Here is a 13,081-nt window from a genome sequence, read left to right on the forward strand (position 1 = left end):
CAAAAAAAAAAAAAAAAAAAAAAAAAAAAAAAGACCCAGAATAGCCAAAACAATCCGGAGAAAGGAAAACAGAGCTGGAGGAACCAGGCTGCCTGACTTCAGACTATACTACAAAGCTACAGTAATCAAACCAGTATGGTACTGGTACAAAAACAGAAATATAGATCAGTGCAACAGGATACAAAACCCAGAGATAAGCCCATGCACCTATGGTCAATTAATCTACGACAAAGGAGGCAAAAACATACAAAGGAGAAAAGACAGTCTCTTCAATAAATGGTGCTGGGAAAACTGGACAGCTAGACGTAAAAGAATGACATTAGAACATTCTCTAACACCATACACAAAAACAAACTCAAAACGGATTGAAGAGCTAAATGTGAGGTCAGATACCATAAAACTCTTGGAGGAAAACAGGCAGAACACTCTGATATAAATGGCAGCAGTATCTTTTTTGATCCACCGCCTAGAGGAATGAAAATAAAACAATAAACAAATGGGACCTAATTAAAGTTAAAAGCTTTTGCACAGCAAAGGAAACCATAAACAAAAAGGCAACCCACAGAATGGGAGAAAATATTTGCAAACAAAGCAACCAACAAGGGATTAATCTCCAAAATACACAAACAGCTCATGCAGCTCAAGAGCAAAACAACAACCCAATCAAAGAATGGGCAGAAGAGCTAAATAGAGATTTTTCCAAAGAAGACATATAAAATGCCAAAAAGCACATGAAAAAATGCTCAACATTGCTAATTATTAAAGAAATGCAAATCAAATCTACAACAAAGTATCACCTCAAAACAGTGAGAATGGCCATCATCAAAAAGTCTACAAACAACAAATGCTGGAGAGTATGTGGAGAAAAGAGAACCCTCCTACACTGCTGGTGGGAATTTTAAATTGGTACTGCCACTATGGAGAACAGCACAGAGGTTCCTTAAAAAACTAAAAATAGAGCTACCAAATGACCCAGCAATCCCACTCCTTGGCATATATCCAAAGAAAAGCATACTTCAAAAAGATACATGCACCCCAATGTTCACTGCAGCACTATTTACAATAGCCAAGACATGGAAGCAACCTAAGTATCCATCAACAAAGGAACTGATAAAGAAGATGTGGTACACACACACACACACACACACACACACACACACACACACACACAGGAATATTACTCAGCCATAAAAAATAATGAAATAATGCCATTTGAAGCAACATAGATGGATCCAGAGATTATCATACTAAGTGAAGTAAGTCAGAGAAAGAAAAATATATGATATCACACATGTAAAATCTAAAAAAAATGACACAAATATACTTATTTACAAAACAGAAAGACTCACAGACTTAGCAAACAAATTTATGGTTACCAAAGTGGAAAGGTGGGGAGAGGGATAAATTAGGAGGTTGGGATTAACATATACACACTACTCTATAACAGGGGGGCGGAGTCAAGATGGCAGTGTGGGAAGACGCAGAGTTCACATCTCCCCACAACTAGGGCACCTGCCAGACACTGGTGGGGGACCTTGACGCCCAAGGAGACAGGAGGAACGCCCAAGCAAACCGGTAGGACGTGGGGGGACTGAGGGGAGAGGAGAAGTGGAGGCCAGACAGGACCAGCACCCTGAGGGGTGGCTGAGAGTGGGAGAGGGGTTCCTGTGCCTGGAAGGACCCTTGGGGGCTCAGAGCAGGGGGGAGTGCGCCCACCATTTCCCCTGCCCAATCAGCTGGGGAAGTCTGCCTGGATCTCGGGCCAGGTCCTATGCCCTCAGAGGCCCCCTCTGGGCCGCACTGGTCCTAGGGGCAAGGAGGCAGGCCGGGGGAGAACAGGAGAAGCAGGAAGGAGGGGCCCTCCAGGACCAGAGGAGCGGGAGAGGAGCGGAAGGCATTGGCCCCACCCGCTCTGGCCCGGGAAGCCTGCTGAGCTCCCATGCCGGGTCCCCCACCCTCCAAAGCCCCCTCCAGGCCACGTGGGTCCTGGGGGCATAGAAAGTAAGCTGGGGGAGAACAGGAGGTCGGGGGGAGAATGCAGGTGGGAGAGGCCCTCCAGGACCAGAGGAGCAGGAGAAGAGTAGGAAGTGTGGACCCGCCCACTCAGGCCCAGGAAGCCTGCTGGGCTCCCAGGTGGGGTCCCCCACTCTCTGAGACGAGAGGCATGCCTTGGCCCCTTCTGTCCCGCTGAGCTTCAGCTCCACCCCCCTACACTGCCCAGGGCCTTTTCCAGCCCTGTAGGTCCTAACCATAGGCCCCGCCTACCACACAAACCCCGCCCCTGCTTAGGCCCCGCCCTCCACAGCCAAGGCCTTTTCCACTTTTTTTTTTCTTCTCTTTTTTACTATTGTGGTTCTGTTTTACCTTCCGGTTGTTGTTTCATCTATATTTTTATTTTTATATTCTTTCTAACATATCTATTAGTTTCCTAGTCTAAATTTATTTTTTAAACTCTTTGTTATTGGTTTTTTCTTTTTTTTCCACCATGCACGGCTTGCGGGATCTTGGTTCATTAACTGGGGGCTGGGCCAAAGCTCCTGCGGTGGGAGCTCTGAGTCTGAATCACTGTACTGACAGAGAATGTCAGACCCCAAGGAATATTCATCGAAGTCACCCGGAGGTCATCATATCAGCACCAAGACCCAGCTCCACCCAACAGCCTACAAACTACAGTGTTGGAAGCTTCAGGCCAAACAAGCTGTAAGACAGGAACACAATCCCACCAATCAAAAAAAAAAAAAACAAAAAGAGAGTAAAAAATTATGTCACAGATGAAGCAAGGTAAAAACCTACAAGATCAAATAAATGAAGAGGAATTACGCAATCTACCTGAAAAAGAAATCAGAGTAATGAAAGTAAAGATGATTTAGAATCTCAGAAATAAAATGGAGGCACGGACTGAGAAAATACAGGAAATGTTTAACAAAGATCTAGAAAAACTAAAGAACAAACAGAGATGAACAACACAATAACTGAAATGAAAACTACACTAGAAGGAATCTATAACAAGATCACATAGTCATTATACACTCTACTGTTCGTTTACCTTGTATTTCTCATTTATTCTCAATTCTATGAAAACTTTACATATTTAATTATCACCACTGATTGTGATGTAGCTCTCTCTTCATTATGGCTGTTCGAAGTTCAATCTCCAGGTGATTCTTCAGGAAGGCCTCAGGCTTCCTCTGAATTATTAAATGCTAATCACAGTTAAAAAAAAAAAAGAAATCAGTAACAGAATAAAAGAGGCAAAAGAAAAAGTAAGTGAGCTGGAAGACAAAATGGTGGGAATAACTGCCAAGGAGCAGAATAAAGAAAAAAGAATGAAAATAACTGAAGACAATCTCAGACACCTCAGGGACAACACTAAACGCACCAACATTCGAATTACAGGGGTCCCAGAAGAAGAAGAGAAAAATAAAGGGTCTGAGAAAATATTTGAAGAGATTTATAGTGGAAAACTTCCCTAATATGGGAAAGGAAATAGTCACCGAAGTCCAGGAAGCACAGAGAGTCCCATATAGGATAAACCCTAGGAGAAAGATACCAAGACACGTTAATCAAACTAACAAAATGTAATTTAAAAAATATTAAAAGCATCAAGAGAAAAACAAAAAGTAACATACAAAGGAATCCCCATAAGGTTATCAGCTGATTTTTCAGCAGAAACTCTGCAGGCCAGAAGGAAGTGGTAGAATATACTTAAAGTGATGAAAGAAAAAACCTACAACCAAGATTACTCTACGCAGCAAGATCAGATTAGATGGAGATCAAAAGCTTTTCAGACAAGCAAAAGTTAAAGGAATTCAGCACCACCAAACCAGCTTTACAGCAAATGCTAAAGCAACTTCTCTAGGCAGGAAACACAAGAGAAGAAAAAGACCCACAAAAACAAACCCAAAACAATTAAGAAAATGGTAATAGGAACATACATATTGATAATAACCTTAAATGTAAATGGACTAAATGCCCCAACCAGAAGACACACACTGGCTGAATACATACAAAAATAAGACCCATATATATGCTGTCTACAAGAGACCCACTTCAGACCTAGGGACACATACAGACTGAAAGTGAAGGGATGGAAAAAGATATCCCATGCAAATGGAAATCAAAAGAAAGCTGGAGTAGCAATAGTCGTATCAGATAAAAGAGACAAAGGACACTACATAATGATCAAGGGATCAATCCAAGAAGAAGATGTAACAATTATAAATATTTATGCACCCAACATAGGAGCACCTCAATACATAAGGCAAATGTTAACAACCATGAAAGGGAAAATCGACAGTAACACAATAATAGTAGTGGATTTTAACACCCCACTTATAACAATAGACAGATCATCCAAACAGAAAATAAATAAGGAAACACAAGCTTTAAATGACACAATAGATGAGAAAGATTTAACATTCCACCCCAAAGTGGCAGAATACACTTTTTCTCAAGTGCACACGGAACATTCTCCAGGAAAGATCACATCTTGGGTCACAAATCAAGCCTTGGAAAATTTAAGAAAATTGAAATTGTATCAAGCATCTTTTCTGACCAAAATGCTATGAGATTGGAAATCAATTACCAGAAAAAACTGTAAAAACCACAAATACATGGAGGCTAAACAGTGTGCTACTAAATAACCAAGAGATCACTGAAGAACTCAAAGAAAAAATTAAAAAATACACAAAAACAAATAACAATGAAAACACGACGACCAAAAACCTATGGGACGCAGCAAAAGCAGCTGTTAGAAGGAAGTTTATAGCAATTCAATCTCACCTCAACAAACAAGAAAAATCTCAAATAAATAATCTGACTCTACACTTAAAACAACTAGAGAAAGAAGAACAAAAACCCCAAGTCAGTAGAAGGAAAAAAATCATAAAGATCAGAGCAGAAATTAATGAAACAGAAACACAGAAAACAATAGCAAAGATCAATAAAACTAAAAGCTGGTTCTTTGAGAAGATAAACAAAATTGATAAACCCTTACCCAGACCCACCAAGAAAAAAAGGGAGAGGATGCAATTCAATAAAATTAAAAATGAAAAAGGAGAAATCACAACTGACACCACAGAAATACAAAGGATTGTAAAAGACTACTACAAACAGCTATATGCCAATAAAATGGACAACCACGAAGAAATGGACAAATTCTTGTAAAGGTACAATTTTTCAAGACTGAACCAGGAAGAATTAGAAAATATAAACAAACCTACCACAAGTCATGAAATTGAAACTGTAATTAAAAATCTTCCAACAAACAAAAGTCCAGGACCAGATGGCTTCACAGACGATTTCTATCAAACATTTAGAGAAGAGCTAACACCAATCTTTCTCATACTCTTCCAAAAAATTGCAAGGGAAGAACACTCCCAAATTCATTCTACAAAGCCACCTTTACGCTGATACCAAAACCAGAAAAAGGTCTCACAAAAAAAAGAAAATTATAGACTAATATTACTGATGAACATAGATGCAAAAATCCTGAAGAAAATACTAGCAAACAGAATCCAACAAGATATTAAAAGGATCATACAGCATGATCAAATGGGATTTATCCCAGGGATGCAAGGATTCTACAACATACAGAAATCAATCAGTATGATACACCATATTAACAACTTAAGGAATAAAAACCATAGGATCATCTCAATAGATGCAGAAAAAGCTTGTCACAAAATTCAACACCCATTTATAATAAAAACTCTCCAGAAAATGGGCATAGAGCAAACCTACCTCAACATAATAAGGGCTATATATGACAAACCCACAGCAAACATCATACTCAATGTGAAAAACTGAAAGCATTTCCACTAAGATCAGGAACAAGACAAGGATGTCCACTCTCACCACTCTTATTCAACATAGTTTTGGAAGTCATGGCCATGGCAATCAGAGAAGAAGAAGAAATAAAAGGAATACAAATTGGAAAAGAAGGAGTAAAACTGTCACTGTTTGCAGATGACATGATACATACACAGAAAATCCTAAAGATGCTACCAGAAAATTACTAGAACTAATCAATGAATTTGGTAAGGATACAAAATTAATGCACAGCAATCTCTGGCATTCTTATACCCTAACACTGAAAAATCAGAAATAGAAATTAAGGGAACACTCCCATTTACCATTGCAACAAAAAGAATAAAATACCTAGGAATAAACCTACCTAAGGAGGGGAAAGACTTGTACTTTGAAAACTGTAATACACTGATGAAAGAAACCAAAGATGACATAAACAGATGGAGAAATATACCATGTTCTTGGATTAGAAGAATCAATATTGTGAAAATGACTACACTACCAAAAGCAATCTACGGATTCAATGCAATCCCCATCAAACTACCAATGGCATTCTTCACAGAATTAGAACAAAAAATCTTACAATTCGTATGGAAACACAAAAGACCCTGAATAGCTAAAGCAATCTTGAGAAAGAAAAATGGAGCTGGAGGAATCAGGCTCCCCGACTTCAAACTATACTACAAAGCTATAGTAATCAAGAGAGTATGGTACTGGCACAAAAAGAGAAATATAGACCAATGGTACAGGATAGAATGCCCAGCAATAAACCCACTCACATATAGTCACCTAATTTATGACAAAGGAGGCAAAAATATACAATGGAGAAAAGACAGCCTCTTCAATAAGTGGTGCTGGGAAAACTGGACAGCTACATGTACAAGAATGAAACTAGAACACTACCTAACACCACACACAAAAATAAACTCAAAATGGATTAAAGACCTAAATGTAAGACCAGACACTGTAAAACTCTTAGAGAAAAACATAGGGAAAACATTTTTTTTTGTTTGTTTGTTTTGCGGTACGTGGGCCTCTCACCGTTGTGGCCTCTCCCGTTGCGGAGCACAGGCTCCAGACGCGCAGGCTCAGCGGCCATGGCTCACGGGCCCAGCCGCTCCGTGGCATGTGGGATCTTCCCGGACTGGGGCACGAACCCACATCCCCTGCATCAGCAGGCGGACTCTCAACCACTGCGCCACCAGGGAAGCCCGGCTAAACACTTTTTGACATAAAGGACAGCAAGATCTTTTTTGACCCACCTCCTGGAGTAATAAAAATAAAAACAAAAATAAACAAATGAGGCCTAATTAAACTTAAAACCTTTTGCACAGCAAAGGAAACCATAAACAAGATGAAAGACAACCCTCAGAATGGGAGGAAATATCTGCAAGTGAAACAACAGACAGAGGATCAATCTCTAAAATATATAAACTGCTCATGGAGCTCAATATCAAAAAAACAAACAACCCAATTAAAAAAGGGATGGAAGACCTAAATAGACATTTCACCAAAGAAGACAAAGAGATGGCCAAGAGGCACATGAAAAGATGGTCAACATCACTAATTATGAGAGAAATGCAATTAAAACTACAATGAGGTATCACCTCACACTGGTCAGAAAGGCCATTATCAAAAAATCTAGACACAGTAAATGCTGGAAAGGGTGTGGTGAAAAGGGAACCCTGCTGCACTGTTGGTGAGGATGTAAATTGATACAACTACTAGGGAGAACAGTATGGAGGTTCCTTAAAAAACTAAAAATTGAACTACCATATGACCCAGCTATCGCACTACTGGGTATATACCCTGAGAAAACTATAATTCAAAAAGAGACATGTACCGCAATGTTTACTGCAGCACTATTTACATTAGCCAGGACATGGAAGCAACCTAAATGTCCATCAACAGATGAATGGATAAAGAAGATGTGGCACATATATACAATGGAATATTACTCAGCCATAAAAAGAAACGAAATTGAGTTACTTGTCGTGAGGTGGATAGACCTAGAGTCTGTCATACAGAGTGAAGTAAGTCAGAAAGAGAAAAACAAATACCATATGCTAACGCATATATACGGAATCTAAAAAAAAAAAAATGGTATTGATGAACCTAGTGGCAGGGCAGGAATAAACATAGACACAGAGAATGGAGTTGAGGACATGGGGAGGGGAGAGGGAAGCTAGGGTGAAATGAGAGCAGCATCAACATATATACACTACCAGATGTGAAACAGATAGCTACTGGGAAGCAGCCGCATAGCACAGGGAGATCAGCTCGCTGCTATGTGACGACCTAGAGGGGTGGGATAGGGAGGGTGGGAGGGAGGCTCAAGAGGGAGGGGATATGGGGATATATGTATGCATATGGCTGATAAACTTTGTTGTACAACAGAAACACAGTATTGGGAAGCAATTATACTCCAATAAAGATGTATTTTTAAAAAGTAAACAAAATAAAATCAAGTGGGTAATCAGGGACTTCCCTGGTGGTCCAGTGGGTAAGACTCCACGCTCCCAATGCAGGTGGCCTGGGTTCGATCCCTGGTCGGGGAACTAGATCCCACGTGCATGCTGCAACTAAGAAGTCTGCATGCCGCAACTAAAGATCCTGTGTGCTGCAACGAAGATCCTGCATGCCGCAACTAAGACCAGGTGCAACCAAAATAAATAAATAAATTTTTTTTTAGAAAAGATAATCAACAAGGATCTACTGTATAGCACAGTGTACTCTAATAACCTATATGGGAATAGAATCTGAAAAAGAATAGATATATGTATGTTTAACTAAATCACTTTGCTGTACACCTGAAACACAATATTGTAAGTCAAATATACTTCAATATAAAATAAAAATTAAAAAAAAGGTAGGTATGGCTATATTTAAATCAGACAAGGTGTATGACCAGAGGTAAAGAGGGACATCCCAAAATGATAGAACAGTAAATCCATCTGGAAGATAGAAAAATCGTAAGTGTGCATGCACTCAATAAATGTACATGAACTCAATACAGCTTCAAATTACATCAAACAAAAACTGACAGAACTAAAGTGAAGAATGGACAAATCCACATTCATATTATCTATAAACCAAGTATCAGATCAGAATGAAGACATTTTCAGAAAAGCAAAGTTTAAAAAAATGTATTTCTCACATACCCTTTCTCAAGAAGCTGCTGAAGAATCTACTTCAATAAAATAGTAATTCAAAAAAGACAAAGACGGGGAAAAGGCAAACAAAAGATCAATAGGAAAGGTGAAGGAAATCCCTAGGAGGAGTTTGAAGGACATTGCAGAATGGTAGTGATTCTCCATTAATACTAAGTTGTTTGTCATACAGATTGGAATAGTGTGATTCAAAAGCAGGTATTTTGAGGGCCATCATAAGATGCCTAGTGACATCGTATCACCTTGTTAACCTGAGGGCAGAATACCCTGGTGATCCTGGCCCAGCTTCTTATCTGTTGGGGTTGGTTTAACTTTGGTTTGGCTTGTCTTGAACAAGTCCTGATGACATCTATCTCTCCCCTCCACACCAGGCTGACTTGGATCACATGAGGACACTCATTTCATCTCACAGAAGTACTCTGCTTTGATCTATTCCTGAGAGTTGGCAGTTGACTAGTGAGCTAAGAAGCAGAGAACACTGAGCAGCCCACTCACTCTAATTATATTCTTGTCAGACATTCAATACCTGATTCACACTCTGACCCTGCCAGATGGTCCAACCATGTGAGCCCTATGTTTTCCTATGTTTTTCATGACCTTGCCAATGACTTCTCCAAATGAGATTTTTGTAAACTCTCAGAAAAACTGAAGCCAGACTATGACTCAGAGACTCTATTCAGCTCATCTCCCAGGAGCCTTTATTCAATAGTAGCAGAATTTCTACACACAATTAGATTTCTGCTTGCTTGATAAGTTTTGCCACATTGCTCCCCAGTAAGTCTGTACCATTTTTTACTACCACAAACAATGCATGAGTGGTTTCACCACTCTATAGCTAACACTGGCTAATATATCTTGAAAAAACAATGATAAAAATCTTAAGTCTTGCTAAAGGAAACATGGGTACATAAAAGGACATCTTTTAGACTGTATATATCTAGAAAAAGAAAAAAAAAACTCCACCAGACAAAAAATTATGCAATATAAATCGCAGTTATAGTTTTTCAAGACTGAATTTTGTATTGATTAGGGATATATACATACATGGTAAAATCTTTGAGGAAAGCAAGGGAATAAATAACAAAAATGTCAAGATAGTGGCTACCTACTAGCAGGATTCAATCAGAGAATGTATCATAAAGAACAGATAGGGACTTCCCTGGTGGTGCAGTGGTTAAGATTCCATGCTCCCAATATGCAGGGGGCCCGGGTTCGATCCCTGGTCAGGGAACTAAATCCCACATGCATGCCACAACTAAGAGTTTGCATGCCGCAACTAAGGAGTTGGCGAGCCACAACTAAGAAGCCCACCTGCTACAACTATGCAGCTCGCAAGTAAGACCCAGCACAACCAAATAAATAAATAAATTTTTTTTTTTTTTTTTTTTGCTGTACGTGGGCCTCTTACTGTTGTGGCCTCTCCCGTTGCAGAGCACAGCCTCCGGACGCACAGGCCCAGCGGCCATGGCTCACGGGCCCAGCCGCTCCGCGGCATGTGGGATCCTCACGGACCGGGGCATGAACCCGTGTCCCCTGCATCGGCAGGCGGACTCTCAACCACTGCGCCACCAGGGAAGCCCCAATAAATAAATATTTTTAAAAAAGAACAGATAATGTTCTATTTCTTAATGTAAGTGCCCATTTATTCTTTAATGTACACATTTTTATACATGTTATAACATGTATAAAGAGTATTATAATGCTTTATACACTCATCTGTACACATATTACATTACACAATAAAAAAAATCAGAAAAAAATGAGGAAACTCTATACTCTGATATGGAAAGACTTCAAAAATATGTTATTGAGTGATAAAAACACACATAATCAAGAGAATGAAAAGACAAAGACATCTTTGTAACACACATACCTGATAAAGGATTGATATCCGAAATATATAAAGAACTCTCAAAACTCAACAATATGAAAACAAACAACCTGATTTAAAAATGGGCCAAAGTGCAGCCAGTATGGAAAACAGTATGGCGGTCCCTCAGAAAACTAAAAATAGAATTACCACATGATCCAGCAATCCCACTCCTGGGAATATATCACCAGACAAAACTATAATTCAAAAAGATACATGCACTCCTATGTTCATAGCAGCACTATTCACAATAGCCAAGACATGGAAGCAACCTAACTGTCCACTGACAGAGGAATGGATAAAGATATGGTACATATATACAATGGAATACTATTCAGCCATAAAAAAGAATGAAAAATGCCATTTGCAGCAACATGGATGGACCTAGAGATTATCATACAAAATGAAATAACTCAGACAGAGAAAGACAAGTATCATATGATATCACTTATATGTGGAATCTAAGATATGACACAAATGAACCTTTCTGTGAAACAGAAACAGAATCATGGGTTGGGGGAGAGATGGAGTGGGAGGTTGGGGTTAGCAGATGTAAGCTATTATATAAACAACAAGATCCTACTGTATAGCACAGGAAACTATATTCAATATCCTATGTTAAACCTTAATGGAAAAGAATATTTTAAAAAAACAATGTATATATAACTGAATAACTTTGCTGTACAGCAGAAATTAACACAGTATTGTAAATCAACTATACTTCAATAAAACAAATTTTTAAAAAGGGCCAAAGACCTTAACAGACACCTCACTAAAGAAGATATACAGGTGGCAAATAAACACACGTAAAGATACTCAACATCACGTCATATCATCAGAGAATTATAAATTATAACAACAATAAAACACTGTTAAATGCCTATTAAAGTGGCCAAAGTTCGGGACTTCCCTGGTGGTCCAGTGGGTAAGACTCCATGCTCACAATGCAGGGGGCCCAGGTTTGATCCCCAGTTGGGGAACTAGATCCCACACGCATGCCGCAACTAAGACCCGGCGCAGCCTAAATAAATAAATAATAAATAAATGAATATAAAATCATTTTTTTAAAAAAAGTGGGGCTTCCCTGGTGGCGCAGTGGTTGAGAATCTGCCTGCTAATGCAGGGGACAGGGGTTTGAGCCCTGGTCTGGGAAGATCCCACATGCCGCAGAGCAACTAGGCAACTAGGCCCACAACTACTGAGCCTGTGCGTCTGGAGCCTGTGCTCCGCAACAAGAGAGGCCGCAATAGTGAGAGGCCCGCGCACCGCGATGAAGAGTGGCCCCCGCTTGCCACAACTAGAGAAAGCCCTCGCACAGAAACGAAGACCCAACACAGCCAAAAATAAATAAATAAATAAAAAGCCAAGCATTTGAAGCCCTTAAAAAAAAAAAAAAAAGTGGCCAAAGCTCACAACACTGACAACACCAAATGCTGACGAGGATGTGGAGCAACAGGAACTCTCACTCACTGCTGGTGGGAATGCAAATGTTACAGCTACTCTGGAAGACAGTGTGGCAGTTTCTCACAAAACTACACATATTCTTGCTGTACACACTGGCAATTGTGTTCCTTAGCATTTACCCAAATGATTAACTTATATCCACACAAAACACTGCACAGAGATGTTTATAGCAGCTTAATTCATAATTGTCAAAACATGGCAACAACCAAGATGTCCTTCAATTGCTGAATGGGTAAATAAATGGTAGTACATCCAGACAATGGAATATTATTCAGTGATAAAAAGAAATGAGCTATCAAGCCATGAAAACACATGGAGGAACTTTAAATGCGTATTACTAAGTGAAAGAAACCAATCTGAAAAGGCTACATACTGACTGATTCCAACTGTATGATGTTCTAGAAAAGGCAAGACTAGGGGGACAGTAAAAAAAAAAAAAAAAAATCAGTGGTTTCCAGGTGCTTAAGGAAAGTGGGGGAGTAGATGGAGCACAGGGGATTTTGTGGGCAGTGAAACTATTCTGTAAGATATGATAATGGTGGATACACATCATTATGTATTTGTCAAAATGCACAGAATGCATGACACCAAAAGCAAATCCTAATGTAAACTATGGACTTTACTTAAAGTATCAATATTGGCTCATCAACTGTAACAGGTATACCACATTAATGCAAGATGTTAGTAACAGCGGAAACTGTGCAGAGGGAGAAAAGGAGTATATGGGAACTCTGTACTTTTCACTTAAATTTTCCGTAAGCCCAAAACT

General features: G+C 39.4%; 1 protein-coding gene across 3 annotated transcripts in view; it reads right to left on the reverse strand.

Moving 5' to 3' along the window:
• The window catches only part of ZFP1 (ZFP1 zinc finger protein), a 63,417-nt gene that overhangs the window by 18,860 nt on the left and 31,476 nt on the right, over window positions 1–13,081 (reverse strand). The gene's annotated exons all lie outside the window — the stretch shown is intronic.

This window comes from Aethalodelphis obliquidens, unplaced genomic scaffold, assembly GCF_003676395.1.
Source record: "Aethalodelphis obliquidens isolate GAN/ISIS:26980383/991018 unplaced genomic scaffold, ASM367639v1 scaffold20, whole genome shotgun sequence".
NCBI classification, from domain to species: Eukaryota; Metazoa; Chordata; class Mammalia; order Artiodactyla; family Delphinidae; genus Aethalodelphis; species Aethalodelphis obliquidens.